The sequence below is a fragment of the Sorex fumeus genome, unplaced genomic scaffold, assembly GCF_029834395.1.
Source record: "Sorex fumeus unplaced genomic scaffold, SorFum_2.1 ptg000098l, whole genome shotgun sequence".
NCBI lineage: Eukaryota > Metazoa > Chordata > Mammalia > Eulipotyphla > Soricidae > Sorex > Sorex fumeus.
The window spans coordinates 18340179-18364378 of record NW_026606155.1 but is presented as its reverse complement, the minus strand read 5'-3'; the positions used below and the strand labels follow the sequence as shown (position 1 = coordinate 18364378).

At 44.1% G+C, this 24200-nt stretch overlaps 1 pseudogene; it reads right to left on the bottom strand.

Annotated features, from left to right (window-relative positions):
- Positions 1-22688: 22688 nt before the first annotated feature.
- LOC130041264 (Y-box-binding protein 1-like) overlaps positions 22689-24200 on the bottom strand; it is a 179064-nt pseudogene continuing 177552 nt past the window's right edge.

The following is a 24200-nucleotide window of genomic DNA, read 5'->3' as shown; positions in this document are numbered from 1 at the left end:
CTTGACCATCTTGTCCTGGCAGCCAGGGAGGGTGGACACAAGCCAAAGGCCTTCTGTGCCCAGCCCCTGTGCCCTTTCTCACCAGTCACTGTGAGCTTCCTGGACCACTGAGGTGGCTTCGTGCTTAGAGGGGGTGGAGGGTGTTGCATCAGGACTCTGAAGCCTGGGTTCCGAGCTGTGATTTATCACTGTGATACAGTGAGGTCAGAATTTACCGTTTCCCAAAAATAATCTTGCTATTTGAATTTTCACATGGAAATATGGTAAAGTTAATGGCAACTAGTCAATATCTTTTATTTTAGCAAACCATTTTATTTTTTATTTTTATTTATTCATTTAAAATTATTTATGTCTCTCTCTCTCCTCTCTCTCTCTCTCTCTCTCACCCTCTCTTCCTCCCTCTCTCTCTCTCTCTCTCTCTCTCACCCTCCTTTCCTCCCTCCCTCTCTCCCTCTCCTTTTGGGCATTATGGTTTGCCATATTGATAAATAAATATTTATTTAGAAATAAATGTTTATTTACTTTATTGAGTCACCATGAGATACACAATTACAAAGCTGTTTTTGATCAGGTTTTTTTTTTATATATATAAGAAATAACTTTATAAAGAAAATATATTTGTGATCCACACTCAAAGATATAGACTAATTCATTTCATTTTCATTTCATCATCCTGTTAATCGTCGATTGCCTTGAGCAGGCCCCAGTAACGTCTCTTTCATCCTAGCCCTGAGATTATATTCACGGCTCTTTAGGAGAATGAGACCCATCATTGTTACTGGTATTTGGCATATTTGGTAGGCCACGGGGAGTTTGCCAGACTCTGCCCTGTGGGCAGGCTACATTCGGATAGCCTGCAAGTTTGTCCAAAGTAGGAATGAGGTAATAAGATGTCGCGCGGCCGCGAATGCGGCCGCGTGGTTCCGGGATCTGGATTTTATATTATATTATAGACTATATATATTATTATTTTATATATATATAATATATATAAATATTATTATTTTATAATAATTATAAATATTATTTTTATAGTATAATTATAATAATTATAAATATTATTTTTATAATAATTATAATATTATTTTATAATAATTATAAATATTATTATAATTATAAATAATTATAAATAATTATAAATATTATTTTATAATAATTATAAATATTATTATTATATATAATATATATTATTTTATATTATAGACTAATACATGATGTTTTTATGCCTAATGTTTAATAAATCCATTGATTAAGATCATTGAGGCAAGTTTATACAATGACTAATCATTTAAATTTTCTCCCTCAACAGTAGGTGAATATGGGTAGAGTCAAGTATTAAATGTCAATAGTATTTATAGAATATGCCAACTTTTTTATTTGGCTGGGAGTTGTGGGGATCAAACTCAGGTCCTCTACATTCAAAGCACACATTTGCCACTAAACCATATGTTTTTGATCATACAATGTTCCAACACCTATCCCTCCACCAGTGTCCATTTCCCACCACTAATGACCCTAGTTTCCCTCCTGAAACCCTCTATCTCAGCCTGCCTATATTGCAAGCATTTTTCTTCTCTCTCTTTCTGTCTTTCTGTTTCTGTCTCTTTGTGTCTCTCTGTCTCTGTCTCCCTCTGTTTCTCTCTCTCTCTCTCTCTCTTTCTCTCTCTCTCTCTCCTCTCCCTCTCTCTCTGTCCCTTAGGGCATTATGGTATTCCATACTAATACTGAGGGATGATTATGTTGGTTCCTTTACCTGCTTTCAGCATGCAGTTCTTATCCAGAGTGATCACTTCCAACTATCTTTGGTCACTTCTCTACCCCAACTGCCTTTTCCCCAAGCACTTGAAGCAGGCTTCCAACTGAGGACCAATCCTCCTGGCCCTTACTACTATTGTCTTTGGGTATTAGTTTCATATTATATTTATTTACATCCCACAAATGAGTGCAATCATTCTATGTCTGTTCCTCTCCTTCTAACTCATTTTACTCAGCATGATACTTTACATGTCCATCCGTTTATAAGCGAATTTCATAACTTCATTTTTCCTAACTGCTGCATAGTATTCCATTGTGTCTATGTAGCAGTTTCTTTAACCAGTCATCTGTTCTTGAGCACCCTGCTTGTTTCCAGATTCTGGCTATTTTGAATAGTGCTACGATAAACACAGAAGTGCAGATGGTGTTTCTGCTGTGTGTTTTTGAGCCCCTGGGGATATATTCCCAGAAGTGGTATTGCTGGGTCATATGGAAGCTCAATTTCCGGCTTTTTGAGGAAAGTCCACATTGTTCTCCAGAAAGGCTGGACCAGTCAGCATTCCCAGCAACAATGAAGAAGAGTCCCTTTCTCCCCGCATCTGCGCCAGCACTGATTTGGCAAACCATTTTAAAACACTATGTGATACCTAGTACTTCCATAGCATTTTCTCTTTGGTGGGCACTGTCCTCAGAGGTTCTGTGTATTCATTCATTCAATGGCCTTATGAAGCTGGTATCATCTATGGTTCCCATTGACAGAGGAAGAATCCAAGGAGCAGTGAGCTCAGGAACCAATGCCATATTTAACCTGAAAGCAGTTCATTGTCTTTGAAGTTAGAACTTCCTTTTAAAGTCATTTTAAATTTTAAATCATTCATTTAAGTTTGTCGCTGTGATTCACAATACTTTTCATCACAGAGGTTTGGGCATTCAACATTCCTGCTCCAAACCCACCAGCAGTGTCAGCGTTCCTCCATCAGTGACCGAGAGAGCGTCCTTGCTGGTTGCCTGGCACCTGGGATGCAGAGCTGTACAGGGCATAAATAGTCTAAAGCACACATTTGAGGTGTGAGATATGGGTTCGAGGCCCACACGGTGCCCTGTGGTGCTGGTAGCCAGCTAGAAACTGGCTCCCATGGGTTTTCCCATTTCCATTGTTTAAGTGTTCCCTTGGCTCTGCCTGGTGCTGTTGTTGGATGTGCTGCTGATCCCCCGGGATCAACTCACGTGACTCAGGACACACCAGCTCCTCCGGGACCTTAACCATGCAGATGATGTGCCCGTGTGTGTGTGTGTGTGTGTGTGTGTGTGTGTGTGTGTGTGTGTGGTCAGCAGTAGCTACTGTTCCTGTATTGTGACTTCAGGGCGAATTTGTGCTCATGCATACAGTAAGTGCTTAACTGACGTGGGAGACATGTTTTTCTTCTGCGCTTTACTTAATGAAATCCTCTCTTTTCTCCAAGGCCAGACTGGTTCCACCACAACCTCCTGACTTTCCCATGAGGCTCCTCCCTTGCTCCCAGCTGCCTGTGAAGGTGGAAAGGTTCCTCTACTAAGCAGGTGGGGTTACGGGAGCCCCCTTGTGGCAAGGAAGAGCAGCGGCCTCCAAGGTGCCCCAGGTGGGCCACTTGGATTGTCTTTGGATGACTGTTCCGGCTTCTCAGGCAGTGAATAAACCTGTTTGGAAAATCATGGTGCTCACCTCTTTCCCATCTTCCAGGTGATGGAGGTGCAGGTAAGTGACTAAAAGAATAGGAAGATGTTTTGAAAGTTTAATTCATCCTGTGTACGTGGCATGGACTCTTCTAGGATTTCAATTTTTGTCATCTGTAGAATTCTAACAATAACCACAACTCTCCCTGTTTTTTTTTTTTTTTTTTTTTTTTGGTGAGGGTTGAATGGGTTCATTTATGTGGAGTAGCTGAAACAGACCTACCATGTAGTATGTCTGGTATGTATGAGCTGCTACATATGTGAGCTGGTATGAACAACACAGGCTTGGGTGATCAGCCTGGAAACTCTTTCAGGAGGACTCTGGGGAGGAGGGGGCTTTCTGGGATGGGGGGGGCGGGGAACTCAGCTGGTATTTCCTCACTGTTGTGGACCCAGAGCCCCTCCCCCTCGCCCCCCACACAGACCCTGTGGATACCAACTGTCAGATGCTTTAACTCCTGGGGAGGGGCAGTGGGGGCAGGACCCCACTGTGACCGAGGCCTGGAGAACAGAGAGCCCCTCTGATGAGCTGCAGCCCTGACCGGTGCCTGGGCTGACCCTGAGATAAACAAACCCTGAAATAGTGAAGCCAGAAATCCCCTTGTGGTGATTGCAGAGCCTGGCAGAACCTGGCGAGGCCATTGCAGAGCCTCACAGGGCTCGGGCAGCTCTGAGGATTGGACTTGTGACCTCATCCCTGCCCCCTGACATCTGCATTTCTTAAAAGCTCCCGAGTGATGATGAAGTGCCAGGGAGGTTGGGGATCAGGCTCTGGTGATTGGTGAGAGCCGGAAGGTCGGGTGCCCTGGGAGTTAGCTGAGAAGAGACGCCTGCTTCTATGGGGACACAGCAAAGCGAAGGGTCTTGTTGGCAGTGACGGGGTCACTCAGGAGTGATGGGGGGTGCTCTGCAGGGCAGAGAGGCCAGACTGATCTGGACGGTACAGATGAAACCCACAGACAGGCCCTCCCCAATATGTATTTTTTTTTTTTAAAACAAACCCTGAGATACCTTTCCCCCAGGATTCTTCACTCAGGACTACATGAAAACATCTTAGCTTTAGAAAATTCAAGTCCCCTCAACCCAGTGCCTTGAATTTAAACACAACCTGAATCCCAAATTGTGAACCCAAATATTATTTTTTAAAATTGAACCATGACTTTTCTGCCTCACTCCTGCACCCCCAACCCTCCACCATATGTTGAGAATTTCCATTTTCCTTCCAAACATCGTCAGGCTGGGATTGGGGGGCAGTGGGGAATTAATTCCCTGTGGAACTAACCCAGAAGCACTCTGAAACCAGTCAGCCGAAAGAGCGTGGGGTTATCCAAATAGTCCCTGCATTGAACTGTAGTGACATTCTTTAATTTTTTAAAATTGAATCACAGTGATAGACAGTTACAAAGTTGTTTATGATTGAGTTTCAGTTATATAATGTTTTAACACCTGCCCCTTCACCTTTCTCTCTCTCTCTGTCTCTCTCTGTCTCTCTCTGTCTCTCTGTCTCTGTCTCTCTGTCTGTCTGTCTGTCTCTCTCTTTCTCGTCCCCTCCACCAGGCCCCCTTATGGTTTGCAATACAGATACTGAAAGGTTATCAGGTATATCCCATTACCTAATTGCAACACTCAGTTCCTGTTGAAAATGATCATTTCCAACTATGATTGTCATGTTGGCCCCTTCTCTAACGTAACCCAGTGGTGAAATTCTTCACAGTGGAGACAGTACTCCTCTGGGGCACCACAGGAATTTGGCCTGTGGCCTAAAGATTCCAGCGGTCACCAGATGCTCTGTTCTCTGCCCCTCTGTGCGAGGTACCTCAGGCTGACTCTACAGTGGGCCAGGTGGTCCCGTTAGGATGTCAGGTGGACGGCCGCTGTGCAGGGGACAATGAACAAGCTGGGGATATCCTCCAGGGGAGGAGGACCAGGCAGGCATGCTGGGCCCACTCTGTATTCTCGAATGTTCTTACTAGATGCAGGAGGTCTGGGAGGGGCTGGGCTGAGTGCTGGAAGCTGCCCTTCTGCTGCTCACCGCCCTCAGGCAGCTTGTTATGGATTCTGATCAGGCAGAAAGAGTTTTTTCCGTCAGCTCATTACAAACCCTAACAAGGTCCCAGCTCCAGGTCGGTGCTGCTTTTCTCCTGCTGGGGATAACTATGAGCAGCTTGTTGGAGCCTTTGGTAACTCATTTGTCACAACATGTGGTTCACAGCAGCAAAAGGGGCCCTGGGGTGGAAGCAGCAGCTGAGAGAGTCAGGGAAGAGATGTGGGGACAGGCCTCTGGGCAGAGGAAGAAAAGGCAAAACCCCACAGCGCTTTGGCGAAGCAGGACCCAGTCCTGAATCGGTTCCTGGAATCTTCTGGGAATCTGGGCTCAGCTCTAGGTGGAGGCTGGTGTCCTCATAACCCTTGGCTGGCCCCGGAATTAAGGAGAGGATTCTAATCCTGCGGGGACGGACTTCAGGAGCTGCCTACTTACACGTCCCCAGAGAGCAATCCTTGCATGTACTCAGTGATTCGAAAAATGTTTGATGTCCCAATTTTCCAGCTTCGAAGCTGTCTGTGCTTCCGGATTCCCATTAGTCTGCGCTAAACTTCTTTCTGTGTGAATCAAGGCTCTTGCTAAAATCAGCTTACTCAAACTAGCTGCATTTCGAGTTGCTCCCCTCTCCCCCAGACTTCAAGGCCCTCTGTCAGAAACTCTCAAGGGCCTGATTCTTCACAACTTGTAAAAATTGTTCACCAGGGACCAGAGAGATAGTGTAAGGGTTTTTGGTCCTTACCTTGCATGTGGCTGAGCCGAATTTGATTCCTGACACTATATATATATATTTCCCTGAACCCTGCCAGGAATGATCCCTGAGTACAGGAGTGATCCCTGAGCACTGCAGGTGTGGTTCAAGAAAACTTCCTCCAGCCCATTGTTAATTTTATCTTCTTTCATTCTTTCTCATATTCAAGTTCATTTATGAAAGCTTAACCAAAGCAGTGAATCTTCTATAAATATTTTAAGCCCACACTAACATTCCTGGATGTCTATCGCGTGACTTAACACAGGAGTCAGCCAGCCAGAATCTATAGTTCCAATCTGCCACTGCTCCCTCCGTCTTTTTTCCTTTTTTTCCTTTCTTTCTTTCTTTCTTTCTTTCTTTCTTTCTTTCTTCCTTCCTTCCTTCCTTCCTTCTTTCTTTCTTTCTTTCTTTCTTTCTTTCTTTCTTTCTTTCTTATTGAATCACTGTGAGATATAGTTACACAGCTTTCGTGTTTGAGTTTCAGTCATACAATGATCGAACATCCATCCCTCCACCCCTGCACATTTTCCACCACCAATGTCTTCAATATCCCTCCCCCCGCCAACCCCACAACCCTCCGCCTGCCTCTATGGCAGACAATTTCCCCCATACTCTCTCTCTACTTTTGGGCATTACAGTCTGCAATATAGATACTGAGAAGCTATTCCATTTGGTCCTTTATCTACTTTCAGCACACATCTCCCATGCCAAATGACCCCTCCAACCATCATTGACTGAGTGATCCCTTCTCTATCCCAGCTACCTTCGCCCCGCCAGCTCATGAGGACTGCTCCCCTTTTTGATGACTGCTGTCCACAGGAATATAGCTCTGCTCCTATACTTCCTCTGGATGCTTTTGCATTAGCAGAAAAGTCAGTTAGTTGCAACAGAGACCAAATGACCTGCCAAGCCTCAAATATTTACTCTCTGCCCTGTAGAGAAAAAGTTTCCAACCCCAGCTTAACAAGAAAAATTTTTTAACTGAAACTTAAGGTCAGTTTGCTTAACATATTTCTAATAGCCCTTCGTGTTCTTTTCTTTGCTCCTCTCCTCTGCTCCTGCCCTCTCTTCCTGCTCTGAACCTTCCCTGGCATTTTTTTTTTATCTGTCTGCTGCTTGAGGTGCTTTTCTCTTGGTAAAAATTGAGTCACATGCAGGTATGACTGTTCTGCATCAGCTTCTGGTTTGGAGCCCTTTATAGGACAGGATCTCTGCAGGTTCATCTCTGCTGGGCCTCAAGTCTTAGCACAGGGGCTCCGGGAATGGGGAGAGGACATTGTTGGTGACAGAATCTGACAGGGCTCCAGAAAAAATCTTCCTGAGATCGCCACCAGCTGCTGAAGCTGCCTTCCTTCTTCTACCTTTGAACTGGGAAATTTTGCATCTTTGGTATCATCACCTCTATTTCATGGGAGCCAGGGGGAAACACCCCCATTTCATGGCAGGGGGAGGGATGCCCTACAAGTTGGTGGGTACGTCATGGGGTGCTCTTAGTCCTAGTTTATTTCCTTTTCTGCCTTCAGGGTATGAACCCACTCTGCAGGATTCCTGGTGGAGGCCCCTCGATTCTCTGGAAAAGAAACACTCGATTCTTCCAAGGAAAGGAAACTCTCTTAGTCCTTGTTACACCAAATTGCAATTAAAGTGTGGTGTTAGGGAGAACAGTGGCCCCCAGAGAGATCTGCGGAGACTGTGACTGTGGTGGTTTATAATGGTAATGTGAGTGTGGAGATAAAGTTATGATGAAGGCCTTTGGGATGGGGAGATTATCTCAGATTCTCTACTTGGGCCCACTTCAAACACCGAGCCTTTCCGAGTAGACTGGAAAGGCAGAGGAGGCAAGCTGAGAGTTGGAACTTTCAGGGTCTTTCCTTGCTGATTCTGAGGATGGAGTTGGGGCATGAGCCCAGGCAAGCGGGCAGCTTCTCAAACTGGAGATAACAGAGACCCCTGAGGCCTTCAGAAAGGAGGGAGCCCCATCAGCATGTGGCTAGTCACCCAGGGAAACCCACATCTGGCTCTTCTCTAGAACAGGCAGATAGGAACTTGTATCACTTAAACACAAAGTTGTCAGAAGCTTGTTGCAGCAGCAGTAAAAACTAACACAACTTCTGGATCCCCTTTTCAACCTGGTATGGTGAACTTAACACCAAATGATTCCATGACCCGGGGCGGGGGTTGTGGGGGGACAGCATGGGGAAGGAGGAAGTTGAACACCCTTTGGGGGAAAAACAGCTTGTGCTGAAACTGGAAGTCATGAAAAGCATTCAGATCATAACCTTTGCCCCCAGGAATAAATTGGGCAGTTGTGAGTGGCCTTTAAGTCGCCTATAGCTGGCCATCTCTCTGGGCAGAGCTCGTCTCATTTTGTATCAGCTGATAGAATTCTAGTCTCCAGGAACCAGAGCTCAGGCCAAGGGGGATGTCCCTTTTAGCATTGGTCTGGTTAACTAAAACAACCTGAGGAAAGCTGCATCAATTTTATATCAACATTATAATGCTTCATAAAAACCCATCCCAAACCTCTGGCTTAATACGAGAACATTTTTCTCTTTTGTTTTTGGGGTCACACCTGGTGGTGTTCAGGAATCACTTCCAGTGGGGTTCAGGGGACTAAGTACATGGTGCAGGGGATCTAACCTGGGTCAGCCGCATGCAAAGCAAGTGCCTTAATCCTGACTAGGTATATCTCTCTGGCCTGGAGAACTGTCTTTCCTGGCTCGTGATATAGGAGGAGCTGGCTGGTGAGCTCTGCTGGCCAGGCCTGGGCTCAGTCGACTTTGGCTTCCTGCAACCAATCTGGGGCCAGCAGCCAAGAGAGTCAGGAGGCGATTGGTGACTCTGCTCTTCCTCACGCTCTCGCCTCCTCCAGAAGATACTACTGTTCTCAGGATGGAGGTAGGTAAGAGGAGGGGGCAAGTGGGGAGGGAGAGAGACTTGGGCAAGGTTTCACGAGACTGGGCCTGCACCTCACACTATCGCTGCCCAGGGCTGATGCCACATCCTGCGGGCCAAAGAAAGTTACCGGGTGGTCTGGAACCCAGGAACAGCAGAATAGATTCATCCCATGGGTGGCAGGGGAGACCTACCAAGTCATGTAGCAGATAATATGGGAAGGATGGAGCATTGGGGGTAGTTGCTATAGTCAATCCGCAGCCCCTCTCTGAAAGGGAAAAAATATGCCCTTCATCCCAGATGGCCTCTCAAAGTCTCAGGGGATGCGGGGTCCCTGTGTGCCTTTGGCTCCCCACCCGGATGTGGAAACCATTAGAGCCCTCAGACCTTTTCTCCTGTCCACTACCTGCCACCTGGCCCAAGAAAGCCATCACTCTCCCTGGGAATTGCCATCAACAGCCCCTCCCCACCTCCATCTCTGTGCTCAGCCGAGGGATGTCACGGGCGACCGGCCGGCTTGATGAATGTCACTTCCGTAAACCTTCCCCTGGCCTCTGTCGCAGCACCAGCGTGAAATGAACTTGCTAATACCCGGAGAGCCACAAACCTTTTCCTCTTCCCCAGCACGACGCATCGAATCGATCTGGCTGGGTGAGCCGCGACAAACCCCACAGGAAAAAAAAAAGGCATCAGCAAATTTAAAGGCTCATTCGAGGTCTTGATTCACCATAAACTAAGTTGGCGGCAGCGGCATCGACACTTCTTCCACCGGCTGATACTGGGATTTATCGAGCTGCTGTAAGATGTTGATATTGACCAAGACTGAACTCCCAATGAAAAGGCCCTTGGCAGTGTATCTTTATGGCTCCAGTAACCTGAGGACCTGCTAATCCTTCCTGGCCCCACTCAATAATGCTGCAGAAATTCTTTGGGCACAGAGAGCCCATCGCTTAGATACAACAAGATGCTTTTCCCCTCCAAGGCCTCACAAAAGCGGGGTGGAGGGATCAGCAGTGGGTGAGAACATGACCCAGGTGCTAGAAAATCTCTTCATGCACACACCCCAAGCCCCCCAAACACAATATCTTTGGCCTTCTAGAAGTCCAGCTCTGTTCTTTTGGGAGACATCCCAGAGGATTCATCGGAAATCTGCTCATCCAAATATCTATTTCCCTTTTTCCCCTCCGGGGCCTGGCAAGGTCAGGCTTGTTTGCCTCCCACCCAGGCCCAGAGGACTCTGATGTCACCCTCAGCACTGGCCCCTGACCGAGAAATTAATGTGACATTCGGTGCTTGCTAATTTTGAGGCCCACTAGGAATACCGAGAAAGAAGGGAAAATTTATGACCTGCTAATTTATTTTCTCGTTGAAATACGGGTGGCAGCCCTCACCTTAGGGAACGATGTGTTTGCAGAAGAGTCTTGTCTCTGGAGACATTTGCCTGATTTGGGGGTGTCAGGGAGGAGAAAGAGAAAAGGACCAAGGAAGAGGCCCCCAAGGGGTGGGGTGGGGAGATGCAGAGGTGTCATTTTCTGTCTCCCTTCCTTCACCCTTCTGTTCTGTCTGATGGTCTCTAGAAGCATTTCAGGGAGGTACCTGCGGAGACACCAGAAGAGGCAGATCTGTGGGGAGAGGCCACTGTCCCCACCATTCCCTGCTGGGAGCCCTTGGGTGTGGGATGACCACATGTGCTCACTTGGAACTCAGACTCAATGCTCTCTCCCAGGATCGCAGTGTGACAGCCAAACTCATACCACCAGCCATCTGGCTTGCTGCTCCAGCCACTGAGACTCACTCCCCAAGAGGTGCAAACACCCAGAAGCTCCAGCACGTTCTCCGGGCAGGCTGATGGTTTTGCATCTGAACCAGACTCCAGTGCTTACCAGCTGGGAGACTGGGGCGACCACGTCTCTTTTCTAAAGCAGTTTTCTCACCGGTTACCAAACAGACCTCCTATTCTTCCCTGCTTGTGCTCAGGCTTGACATCACGTGATCTGGAGGGAGGTGGCCACTATTTTCTCCTTGCTGGGAAGTTAATGGGTGGGAAGCTCGTGCCCCACCCCCACACCCGCCAGCCCATGCCGCCCCTGATTTCTGTAGCAGAGATTTGGTGGCAATGATATGGCATTAGCGGCCCACTTGTTCCCAGAGAGCCTGGATGCACCTCTCCAGGTCCTGCCCTCCTGGGGTAGCTGAACCAATCATTAACCACCATTAACTCTCCGTGTTTCATGCGAGAAATGAACCCATGCATGTTAATATTGCTGAGAATTGCTTATTCCTTCCCTTGGAGCCAGAATCATTCCTGAATGATGCAAATACCTACTTATGTTTTAATGAGACATTTAAATGACAGGATCAGAGGGTTTTCTGGACAGAGGGCTGCAAGTCTCTAATCTCTGCAAAATCTTTTTTTTTAATTTTTGGAACGGGGGTATTGAAGGAGGTTGGGTCACACCCAGCAGTGCTTAAAGTATTACTCCCAGCTATGTGCCTGGGGGGGTCAGTTTGGGTGCTCAGGGGCCCATGAAGTACTTGGGATCAATCCAAGTTCAGCCACAGGCTGACCACAAGCGCCTTAGTACCTGTACTCTCTCTCCTGCCACTTTGTGAAATCTTGATAGTAGCTTTGTGTCTTTGCCACCCTGGGAGTAAAAGAAGCAGAGAGCTGGGGGAAACAGGACCTCTTGACGCTTCTGTCTGGGGGAGAAGATAGCTCAGGTCTTAGCTGGTTGATTCTCCAGTCACTGGGCATGGACTTGCTGTGGGCCAAGCACTTACTGAATCCTCTTGTGGCCAATGACGGATTTGCATAGTTGGTGTGCACTTCAGAAATGGGCAATTTCCATCTGTCATCTCATTCATTTACCTTCGGATCTTAGCGCTGTGCTTAGGTCTGTGCCGGAGAGCACTGTAGCTTGAGTTCAGGAAGCAATGGCTTACAGCTTTGTTTTTTCAAAATTAGTTATGCCACCTGTGCAGACTCAGGTGAACAGAAGTGTCCTTGGCAACAAAACATTTCCTTAAGTGAAGAGGACTTTTCCAAAGCCAGAAATTTATTTTAGGGGCTGGAGTGATAGCATAGTGGGTAGGGTGTTTACCTTGCACACGGCCGACCCAGGTTCAATTTTCAGCATCCCATACGGTCCCCTGAGCACTCCCAGGAGTAATGCCTGAGTGCATGAGCCAGGAGTAGTAACCCCTGTGAATCACCGGGTGTAACCCAAAAAGCAAAAAAAAAAAATTATTTTAGAAAAATCTCGGAAACTCAATAGTTGCATTTTCAAGTAGGGGTAGAGTCTATCCCAGAATAACTTTCAACCCCCTAATTTCCAGATGCTGTGATAGGCCACAATCTGGGGGGGGCCCTGACAGCTGTTCACAGAGAAAAGAGTAGGAGCTGGAGGCAGGACTTTCTGGGTGTTCAGTTGGTACAGTTTATTTCACAGGAAAATATTTCTTTTTTGTCCATGTGGTCAAGATTTTTCCACTTTTTTCCAGAATAACATCCTTTGGCAATTTTACGAAGCACTTTCATTTACAAACTTATTCATAGTTGAGTTGTAGACATACAGTGTTCCGTCACCAATCCCACCACCAGTGTCAACTTCCCTCCACCAATGTTCTCAAGTTTCTTCCCATACCCCCGCCAAGTCTGCCAACTTCACAGCACCTTTTTAGTTTGGTTATTAAAGTTTGGGTCTCGTGATTTCAATGCTGTCGACTCAGTGGTTTGGATATTTAGCTCTGTCATTCCATAAGACCACCTATGTACTTGAATCCTCTTGACCCCTGACCCTGTAGCTTCTCATCCGTAATTCTCCCCCTCCCTCCACTCTATTTCTTCCCTCCTCCTCCCTTTACTCTGGGGTCCAGGTTGATCAGAGCCTCCCCCTTTAAACTATTGCATTCCCTCATCAGTTACTCGAAATACGACATATAAGTGATAGCATCCTGTGCTTATCCTTATTCCTCTGAATTACTTCATTTAATAAGATATCTTCCAGCTCCATCCATGCTGAGTGATTTCACCATTTCTTACAGCTTCATAGTATTCCATTGTGTATATATTCTACATCTTCATGGTCCGTTTACCTGCCTTGGACATCAAGGTTGGCTCTATATCATAGCTATTGTACTGAGTGAATAATGGTGCAATGAATAATGGTGTGTATATCTTCTTTTAAATGACTATTTTTCTGATCTGGGGATAGATACCCCAAAAGTGGAGTTTCTGGGTTACATGGGAGCTCAATTCTGAGTTTACTGAGAAACTTCCATGCTGTTAGAAAAATATTTATTTTCAAAAATTTATTTAAAAATGACTTTGGACTATAGACCAAACATGAGTGCCACTCAGTGCCTCTTTTGCAAACCACAACACCCAAAGGGAGAGAGAGAACAGAGGGGAATGCCCTGCTATAGAGGCAGGGTGGGTTGGTGGTTATGGGGTGGTGGTTATGGGGGGAGGGAGGTATACTGGGATCTGTGGTAGTGGGAAATGGGCATTGGTGGAAGGATGGGTATTTGATCATTGTATAATATGCCAAACACAGTAACAACAAGTCTCATGATGGAGACGTTACTGGGCCCACTCGAGCAAATCGATGAACAACGGGAGGACCGTGACCATGACCGTGACCATAATTGAAACCCAAGCACAAAATTTGTAAGTCTGTACCTCATGGTGTCTCACTAATAACAATTACAAAAGTAAAGTAAAGTAAAGTAAAGTAAAGTAAAGTAAAGTAAAGTAAAGGCCCTCCCGTTGATCGTCGATTTGCTCGAGCGGGCCCAGTAACGTCTCCATTGGAGACTTTGTTGTTACTGTGTTTGGCATATCGAATACTCTCGGTAGCTTGCCGGGCTCTCCGAGAGGGGTGGAGGAATCGAACTCCGGTCGGTCATGTTGGCTGCATGCAAGGCAGACGCCCTACCCGCTGTGCTATCGCTCCAGCCCAACAAATAAAAATGACTTTGGGAACTGGAGTGATAGTCCGCCCAGTCAGAGCCATGTTCAATCCCTGGAACCCCGTATGGTCCCCCCGAGCTTGCCAGCAGTGATCCCTGAGCACAGGGCCAGGAGTAAACATGAGCACAGCTCGGTGTGGCTCATAAACAGACAAGAATGATTGTGTAGTAAGATGGATAGTTTGAATGCAAGGTTTGATTTATCTGGAGATGTTCATGGATTCCTGGCAGCACCGCCACTGTGAGTATAGCACTGCCTCAGGTGTGCATTTTCTGTCCATATTCTTCTCTCACCTTCGGTGTTGTCCATCACTGTTGTTTTGTGTTTGGGGAGAAGCATCCCCAGCAGTATTTGGGGCCTCCCAAGGTCGCTCGTGGTGACACTTGGCCTGGTGGTGTAGGCTGATGGTTCAGGGCCCAACCTGATGAGAGATTGATGCTGCTTGGACCCACCAGGACTACATCGGCTCTATCTTGGGGTGCCATATGGTTCCAGGGATCAAACCTGGGACCTCGTGCATACTAGGCATGCACCCCAACTTTTTGAGTTATCTCCTTGGCCCCTGCAGTTTCTTGTCTTTGAGAGTGCCTTAGAAATCTTACCAAATGGAATCGTATGGTGGCTGACCCTTCGAGACTGTCTTATTCCACTTGCTTGAGATGTGTCAAGCTGTGGTGTGTTTAAAATCTGCTCACTTTTATTGCTAAGTGATACCCTACTAAAAGACTTACTGAAGGACATTTAGGTTGATTCCAGTTTTGGACAATGATAAATAAATAAAACCACTCTAAACATATGTTCAAGTTTTGGTGTGAAAATGCGTTTTCACTTCTGTAGGGTAAATAACTAGAGGCGAAATTGCTAGGTCGTGCGGTAAAGGCTTATTTAACTTTCTAAGAAATTGTCAAACTTTTCCAGTGCAGCCACACCACTCGTTCCTACTAGCAAAGTGTGAACTTTGAATTACTCAACATTTTCATCAGCACCTGATATTTTTGAAAACTGGATTTAAAATTTTATTTTAGGGACTAGAGAGATAAGATGGGGTTAAAGTGCATGCATTACCTGTGCTTCTCTCTGATTTGATCCCCAGCAAGATGTGGTTTCCTCAGCATGGGTGTGACCCTAGGGGCCACAGAACATTCCTGGGGTGGCCTGTGTAATCCCCAGCTCTGCAGAGCTAAGGCCCTACCCCATCTATTGAGCTGCGGAAGGATTGACAGTTGCTGGAAGAAGCCCTTGATGTCGTAAGTACTAGTTACTGGACCCCAAAATCTATTTTATCAATTAAATAGATGTGTAGTAGAATGTAACTATGATTATTAACTTGTGTTTTCCCAATATTTAGTATTGAAGTTTTTGAAAAAATTTTACCTTTTATGTGTTGTCTTTACCTGTTTTTTTTTTTTTCCCGGTCATACTCAGCCATGCTCAGGGGTTACTCCTGGCTCTGCACTCAGGGATCACTCTGATCCCTGATGCTTTGGAGAAACCATATGGGATGCCAGTTATCAAATCTGGGTCAGTCACATGCAAGGCAAATGCCTTTCCCACTGTACCATCGTGCTGGCCCCCATCTTTGCCTGTTTTTAAATTTTATTATTTGTTTTTATATTGTTGAGTTTTGAGGATTCTTCATATAGTCTGGATACAAAATCCTTTGTTGAATATGTTTTAAAAATAGTTTCTTCCAATTTGTCTTTTTTTTGTCATTTACAGAGAGAAAGTCTTATATTTTGAAAGCTGATTTTCAGTGGTCTTTGTAAGTTATGCTTGGACATCAGGGAATGCTTTGCATAATGTTGGCGCTTAAGGATTTCTACCTATGTCTTCTATAAGCTTAATGGCTTTATATTTTGCATTCATATGTGTAATCTATTTGAGTTAACTTTTGTGTATGTTTGCAAAATTAAAGCCTATTTTTAAAACATATGAATATATAGTTGTCCGAACATCATTAGCTGAAAAGACTGCCCTTTCTCCATTGAGTAGCTTTTGCACTATTGTCAAAATCTACTTGGCCATATTTGTGTGAGTCTATTTCTAGGGTTTTTTTCTGTTTGATTGAAGTGAAATGAAATCCCACTGGGACTATGATTAAAATTTTATTGAATCTGTAGATCAGACTAGGGAATATGGACATTTTTACTGTACTGAACTTTCCAGTTCAGTTAAAATACAGTCATTAAAATACGGCCTTGCCTTATGGTTAGGCCAACTTTAAATTTTTTTATTGTTATTTTTAAGTTTCATTGTCAGGTTCTATTTATATTTTCTTACATCATTCCTAATTATTTCAATTTTGAGTCATATAGATTATGTGTTTTTACTAGTATTTGAAAAATGCAATAGATTTTTGTGTGTTGACTGGTAACTTGTTAACCCCACCTATTGTTTCTAGGAGTCCACTATTGTTGATTCCTAGGAATTTTCTGCCCAGAAAATTATATTAATTGTGAATGAAGAACCTTTTATTTTTTCTTTCTAATCTGTCCATATTTGACACGTCTTGTTATGCAATAATTTCTAATATGATTTTTTGTTGGGCTGGAGCGATAGCATAGTGGGTAGGGCGTTTGCCTTTTAAGCAGCCAATATGCCCGACCTGAGTTCGATTCCTCCGCCCCTCTCAGAGAGCCTGGCAAGCTACCGAGAGTAGCTTGCCCGCACGGCAAAGCCTGGCAAGCTACCTGTGACATATTTGATATGCCAAACACAGTAACAGCAAGTCTCATGATGGAGACGTTACTGGGCCCACTCGAGCAAATCGATGAATAACGGGAAGACCTTGACCATGATGATTTTTGTTATTGTTGTTGTTGTTCTAGGGATTGAACCCAGGGTCTGATGCAAGCAGAGCATGCTCTCTGTCACTGAGCTGTATTTTATTTGGCTTTTTGGGTCACACCTGGCAATGCACAGGGGTTACTTCTGGCTCTGCAACTCAGGAATTACCCCTGCCAGTGCTCAAGGGACCATATGGGATGCTGGGAATCGAACCTGGGTTGGCCGCATGCAAGACAAATGCCCTACCCGCTGTGCTATTGCTCCAGCCCCTGAGCTGTATCTTTAGCAACTAGTTTGAGGTTGTTCATTTTCACTTTTGGGGACTCTGTTCTTTTCTCTGTGCTTGGTGGACCATGTGGTGCTGGGAACTGCATCCAGGGCTCCAGTATGCTAAGCATGTGCTCAGTACATTGAGCTTTCCATCTTGGCTCCTGTCATTTGTTATTGAATTGGATTGGTGAGAATGTCTTCTTCCCAATCTTAGGAGATACATTTCAGTCTGTCACCATTAAGTATGATATTCTCTGTAAGGTTTTGAAAATGCCTCTTGTTATACAAAGGATGTTCCCTTGTTCTAGTTTGCTGGACTTAAAAAATAGCGTTTGCATTTTGTCAAATGCTTTCCTGAATCAATTGGTATGATTATATTGTTTGTTTTAGATAGCTGATATAGCTAGATCAAAGATTGATTTTTTTATTAAATTTTAAATTGAAATCACATTGTATTACATTATATATGATCACCAGTAATTTTGACTAAATTTTAGAAGAACTAGCATCTATACTCTTCATGCTAATTCTGTAAAATTTTAAAGGAGAACACCATTACAAAAACATTCTATGAATCCAATATTGCCTTCTTTCTGTGATATCATATAAGGTATTATAAAAAAACACAAACTGGAAGACAACTATGTACCAGAATCTTTGGTGAACATAGATACAAGCCCTCAATAAAATACTAGTTGTTAGAATTCAACAATTTATTAAAAAATTGTATATCATGATCAAGTGACTTTTTTCTAGGGATGCAAGCATGTTTGCAAAGATAGTCAAATCAATTAATGTTATATACCATATCAATACAAGAAAATATAAATGTAATTATCACAATGGATGAAAAAGCATTTGATAAGGTTAATTCTTTTGAGATGAAACCCTTAATAAAGTCAGTATAGAGGGGACACACATCAGCATAATTTATTTCACCATTTATAATCCCCCTGTCAAAATAATACTTAATGACAAAAAACTTGAAAGTTTTTCCTTTAAGTTTCTGAAAGATCAAGAGTAAGACAAGGATGTCTGCTATATAAACCAGTGATGCAAGTGTTGTAAGAGCAGTTACATAAGAATGAACTCAATGCTAAAAAGCACAGTAGAAATGATATCTGCCCCTGTATGTTCATTGCAGCACTGTCCACAATATCCAGAATCTGGAAACAACCCAAGTGCCCGAGGACAGACTAAAGAAAGTTAAAGACAAAGTTAAAGAAACTTTGGTACATCTACACAATGGAATACTATGCAGCTGTTAGGAAACATGAAGTTATGAAATTTCCTTATAAGTGTATTGTCATGAAGAGTATCATGCTAAGTGAAATGAGTCAGAAAGAGAGGGACAGACATAGAATGACTGCACTCATTTGTGGAACATAAAATGACATAATATGAGACTGACACCCAAGGATAGTAGAAACAAGGGCCAGGAATATTGCTCCATAGTTGAAAGCCTGCCTCATGAGCTGGGGGAGAAGGCAGCTGGTATTCTATTTCTATTGAAAGGGGATCACTAAGTCAATGATAGTTGGAGAAATATTTTGGGATGGGAGATATGTGCTGAAATTAGATAAAGAACCAAACAAGATAGCCTCTGAGTATCTATATTGCAAACCATAATGCCCCAATGTAGAGAGAGAGTATAGGGGAAATTGTCTGCCATAGAGGCAGGGGGAGGGCTTGAAAGTGGGGAGGTAATACTGGAGACATTGGTGGTGGAGAATGTGCACTGGTGGAAGGATGAGAGTTCAATCATTGTATGACTGAAACTAAAAAAAAAGTTTTTAGTTGTATCTCATGGGTATTCAATAAAAAAATAAGAATAAAAAATAATAATAAAAAAACCCAAATTGGAAAGGAAGAGGTAAAAACATCACTATTTATTGGTGACAGTATAATAAACACAGAAAACTCCTAAAGATCCCAGTAAAAAACTAGAAGAAATAATAAAGTAGGGAAATACAAAAATAATATAAAATTGGTTGCAGTTCTATGCAAATAATCAACTGGCAGAAAGACAAACTAACAAGCAATCTATTTGCAATTGAATAAAAAGCAATCAAAATCACTGGAATAAATTTAATCAGATATGAAAGACCTATCATTGTTGAAAGAAAAAGAAGATATAAATGGAAAGATCCCCATACTTATAGATTAATAAAATTATCATCCTTAAATGACTTTATTAGCTAAAGTCGTATACAGATTTAATGCAATCCCTGTAAAAATCCAAATTGTATTCAGAGAAACAGAACCAAAAAATCTTAAAGTTTACTTTGTACTACAAGAAAACCTCAAATAGGAAAATCATTTCTGAGGGAAAAAAAATGAAGAAAAATGAAGGTATCATTCTTCATGCTAAAAAGTGATAGTAATTAAAACAATAAGGTATTTGTATAAAAATAGACCAATGGAATAGAATTCAGAGCCCAGAAATAAAAGTATACATACATCGACAATTAGTTTATGATTAAGGAATCAAGAACCTTAAAAATTTAACAACCACCTCCACACAAAGCAGACCACTTTTTTTTTTTTCCTTTAAGGGTCACACCTGGTGATGCTTAGGAATTACTCCTGGTGGTGCTCAGGGGACCATATGGGATGCCAGGAATCGAACCCAGGTTGGCCACATGCAAGGCAAATGCCATACATGCTGTACTACCACTCCAGCCCCTCTTTCTTTCTTTCTTTCTTTCTTTCTTTCTTTCTTTCTTTCTTTCTTTCTTTCCTTCCTTCCTTCCTTCCTTCCTTCTTTCTTTCTTTCTTCCTTTCTCTCTTTCTTTCTTTCTTCCTTTCTCTCTCTCTTTCTTTCTTTCTTCCTTTCTCTCTCTTTCTTTCTTTTTTATTATTTAAGATCTTTATTAACGGATCTTTATTAACAGCTTGCAGTTTTTTGACTTTTTTGAAAAAAATCAAGCTGTAAACTTTTTATCTTCACTGTCACTGTCACTGTCCTCCCGTTGTTCATTGATTTGCTCGAGCGGGCACCAGTAACTCTCACAACAAATTGTAAGACTTGTTGTTACTGTTTTTGGCATATTGAATACGTCATGGGTAGTTTGCCAGGCTTTGCCGTGTGAGCGAGATACTCTCAGTAGCTTGCTGGGCTCTCCGAGAGGGGCAGAGGAATTAAACCTGGGCCATTCGCATGCAAAGCCCTACCCACTGTGTACCACTCCAGCCCATAGTGGAAGTTCACTGTATCACTGTCATCCTGTTGTTCATCGATTTCCTCGAGCAGGCACCAGTAATGTCTCCTTCGTCCTAGCCCTGAGATTTTAGAAAGCACCACATTCGAGGCTCTTTCAGGGTTAGGAGAATGAGACCTATCATTGTTACTGGTGTTTGGCATATTGAATAGGCCACGGGGAGCTTGCCAGACTCTGCCGTGTGGGCAGGATACTTTCGGTAGCCTGCCAGGTTCTCAGAGTAAGAACTAGATAATAAGATGTCCCTTGGCCACAAATGCGGCTGCGTGCTTCCGGAAGCTGGGTTTTATAGTCTCTGGGTATTGGCTGTTGATGTGATTACATGGCGGCCAGGTGCAGTTGGTGGGTGTAATGCCTACATACTGGAAAATGGGGGATCTGGGTGGAGGAGGCCCAGTCCCAATCCGAACAGGCTTGGAGATCTATGTCCTGGGTCTCGCACATCTGGGTTCCTCTGCCGGTTCCTTCATGCGTGAGGCTCGTCTGAACATGTAGAGAGTGGTCTTAAGCATGGCTGTGGCTGGAACCGGAGGTCTTCAGCTGCTGGGGCTCTGCTCGGGGTGGGGAGGGAAACTCAACACACCCTCCTCCGAAGGGCCCTGGTGAGGAAAGCCAGGCGCGAAGGCAGGAAGTTAAGTATTATTTTTTTCGGGGTGTGGGGGAAGGGACCACATGTGGTAGTGCTCAGGGCTTATACTCTAGTGCGATGCCTTAGGGATAACTCCTGGCAGTATTCAGGGACCATACATAATGCCAGGTATTGAACCCCATCCACTACGTGCAAGGAAAATACCCTATCCTCTGTACAATCTCTCCTATCCAATATATGCTTTTTTTTTTTCTTTCTCAATTTTGGGCCACACCTGGTGGTATTCAGGGCTTACTTGTAGCTCCCTGATCAGGATTGCTCCTGGCAGGCTTGGGGTACCATGACCATATGGGTGCCGGGGATCAAACCTGGGTTAGCATTGTGCAAGGCAAGTGATCCCCGTGTTGTACTTTACATATCTTTATATTATAAAACAGTATAGTAACCTGGTTACTGGATTTTATAATAATTTTATACATTTTTAGAAGAATTAAGAAAAAATTATACACATGTGTCTTTATACACCCATGGTCCTCGATTCTTACTGTCGGTATGAATTAGTGTCTGATACCAATAGTTTTTGACTTGAAGGACTTAGTAGTTTTTTTTTTAAAAAATTGTATTTAAACACCATGCAAACAAAGTTGTTCATAATACAAACATTACCGGCATTTAGTGTTCTTCCAATACCAATCCCTCCACCAGAGTGACCTTCCCTCCACTACTGTTCCCATTTTCCCCAAGCCTGTCCCCTTATCAGGCACACAATAATTTATTTTATATTTCTTGTAACTACTAAATGGCTAATGGAATTATCAAAAATACTTCAGTAAAAGAAAATTTGTGAAAACTGTGGTATCTCATATGAAATCCTTGTCTGAGTATTTGCTAAGCTGTTTCTTGCAAGTCGAGGCTTCTGTGTCACTGCTTTTGTTTGTTGAGTTTAGCTGGTTTCTATATTACTTTCCCATTTGGTGAAACTTTTTATTACAAATTAAAAATGAGGTTCTTAAAAAATCTCAAATTGACCAGATATGAAACAATTTAAAAAACCTTTAAAGGTGTATTGAGAAAAGCCAGGCTTTTTTTTTTTTCTGTTTCTAAAACACTGTTCTCCCGTTTTTTATCGATTTGCTCGAGACTTCTTGTGGGCTGGAGTGATAGCACAGCCGTAAGGCGTTTTCCTTGCGCGCAGCCAGCCTTGCCGAGCTGGATTTGATTCCTCCGCCCCTCTCGGGGAGCCCAGCAAGCTAAGGAGAGTATCTCTCCCTGAATGACAGAGCCTGGCAAGCTACCCATGACATATTCAATATACCAAACACAGTAACAACAAGTCTCAAAAAAATGGAGACCTTACTGGGCCCGCTCGAGCAAATTGCTGAACAACGGGAGGACAGTATTACTTCTAAAAACACGTTTGTCATTACCAAAAGAGACATCTTGGGGCTGGTGTGATGGCACAGCGGGTAGGGCATTTGCCTTGCATGTGGCCAACCAGTGTTGGATTTCCAGCGTCCCATATGGTTCCCCCAACACCTCCAGGAGTAATGCCTGAATGCATGAACCAGGAGTAACCCCTGTGCATCCCTGGGTGTGACCCAAAAAAGAAAAAAAAAAGAGACATCTTTAGGTAAAAAAATAATAAAAACCCCACGCTGCATAGATAAGGCAGATAGTTCTGGTTATCTGGTCAATGGGCAAAAAGCAAGCACTTTTAAGGTGTTCATCTCCAATCTTTTGTTAATTTCTTATTGCTGGAATTTCATATTCATTTCTTCCTGTTGGATGACTAACCCGGATGATGTTAGAGATGGTAAGCCGGCATTTACTCAGCCCCACCCTGCTCAGCCTCGGGAAGGGAGGGACGGATTCTTAGCTGGTGGATCGGCTGCTTTTGTCTCTTTGCCATCTTGTGGTTTAGGGTTTTCTGGGCGTCTGCATCGGTAACTGAAGTTGCGGCGGTACCAACGGTGGAGGTGGATCCTGACCTTGGGTCTCATCTCCTTGATTTTCCTTATCTTCTCCATTGCCAGCCTCTCTAGGCTGTCTTTGGTGAGGAGGCCCCCTGCGGAATCGGTGGTCTATAACCTGGATCCATGTTCTGCCTCACTGGTCTACCTCGTTTTCCTGCACCCTGGTAGTCAGCGCCCTCCATCACTTCTCCTTGCACAGGAGGGTTGGAATACTGTGGCCGACGCCCAGAGGGTCTCTGCACGCATGTAGTAAGGTGGGAACCGTCGTCTGTGGTAGGGTCGGCGTTGTTGGGCCTGGCCTTCGGGAGCACGTTCTGATCCCTCATTCTTTCCCCCCACTCTCACTATTCTGGTAATTCTGCTGGTAATTGCGTGGAGGACCCCTGTGATGTGGATAGCATCTATAATGGTTCCCATCTGCCGCATGTTTACTGCCTGTCCCTGGAACTCCACCAAGGCCTGTAACATTTGCTACCTCCGCACCCTTTTCTCCTTCAACCACATCAAACTCCACAGTCTCTCCATCTCCTGCACTGCGAAGGTACCTCCTGGGGTTATTCTTTTTTATGGCAGTCTGGTGTACAAAGACATCTTCCTTGGTGTCATTCCTGTTGATGAAACCATATCCGCTCCTTTTATTTTCTTTCTTTTTGGGTCACACCCAGTGATGCACAGAGGTTACTCCTGGCTCTGCACTCAGGAATTACTTCTGGCGGTGCTGGGCAGGAGTGGGGGGAGAACCATATAGGATGCTGGGAATCGAACTGGGTTGGCCACATGCAATGCCAACTCCCTCCCCACTGTGCTGCTCAGGGCTCTCTGGGGTCCGCTCTTTCCTCCCCCACCCCCACTTTCTAATACTATACACAAAACCTAATTTCAAACAAATTAAGTGCATACATAAGATTTCAAATTGAAAAATGCATAGAAAAAAATCAGAAGAACATACCTTTTGTCATCTACTTTAGAGATGTAGTATGCTATTGGACTCCAAATGCCAAGCAAAACAAAAGCAACAACGGCAAAAATAATAACAGAGCTCCGGTATCTTTGGAGCTTATACCCACCACCTCAAAAGTCAAACTCACACTATTCTACTATAGAAAATCCTATTTTCTATATAGAAAATCCTAAAGAGGCCATCAAAACCCTCTTAGAGAGAGGCTGGAGAGATAGTACAGTGAATAAGACAATTTCCATTCACATGGCAACACTGTGTTTGATCCCAGGCAT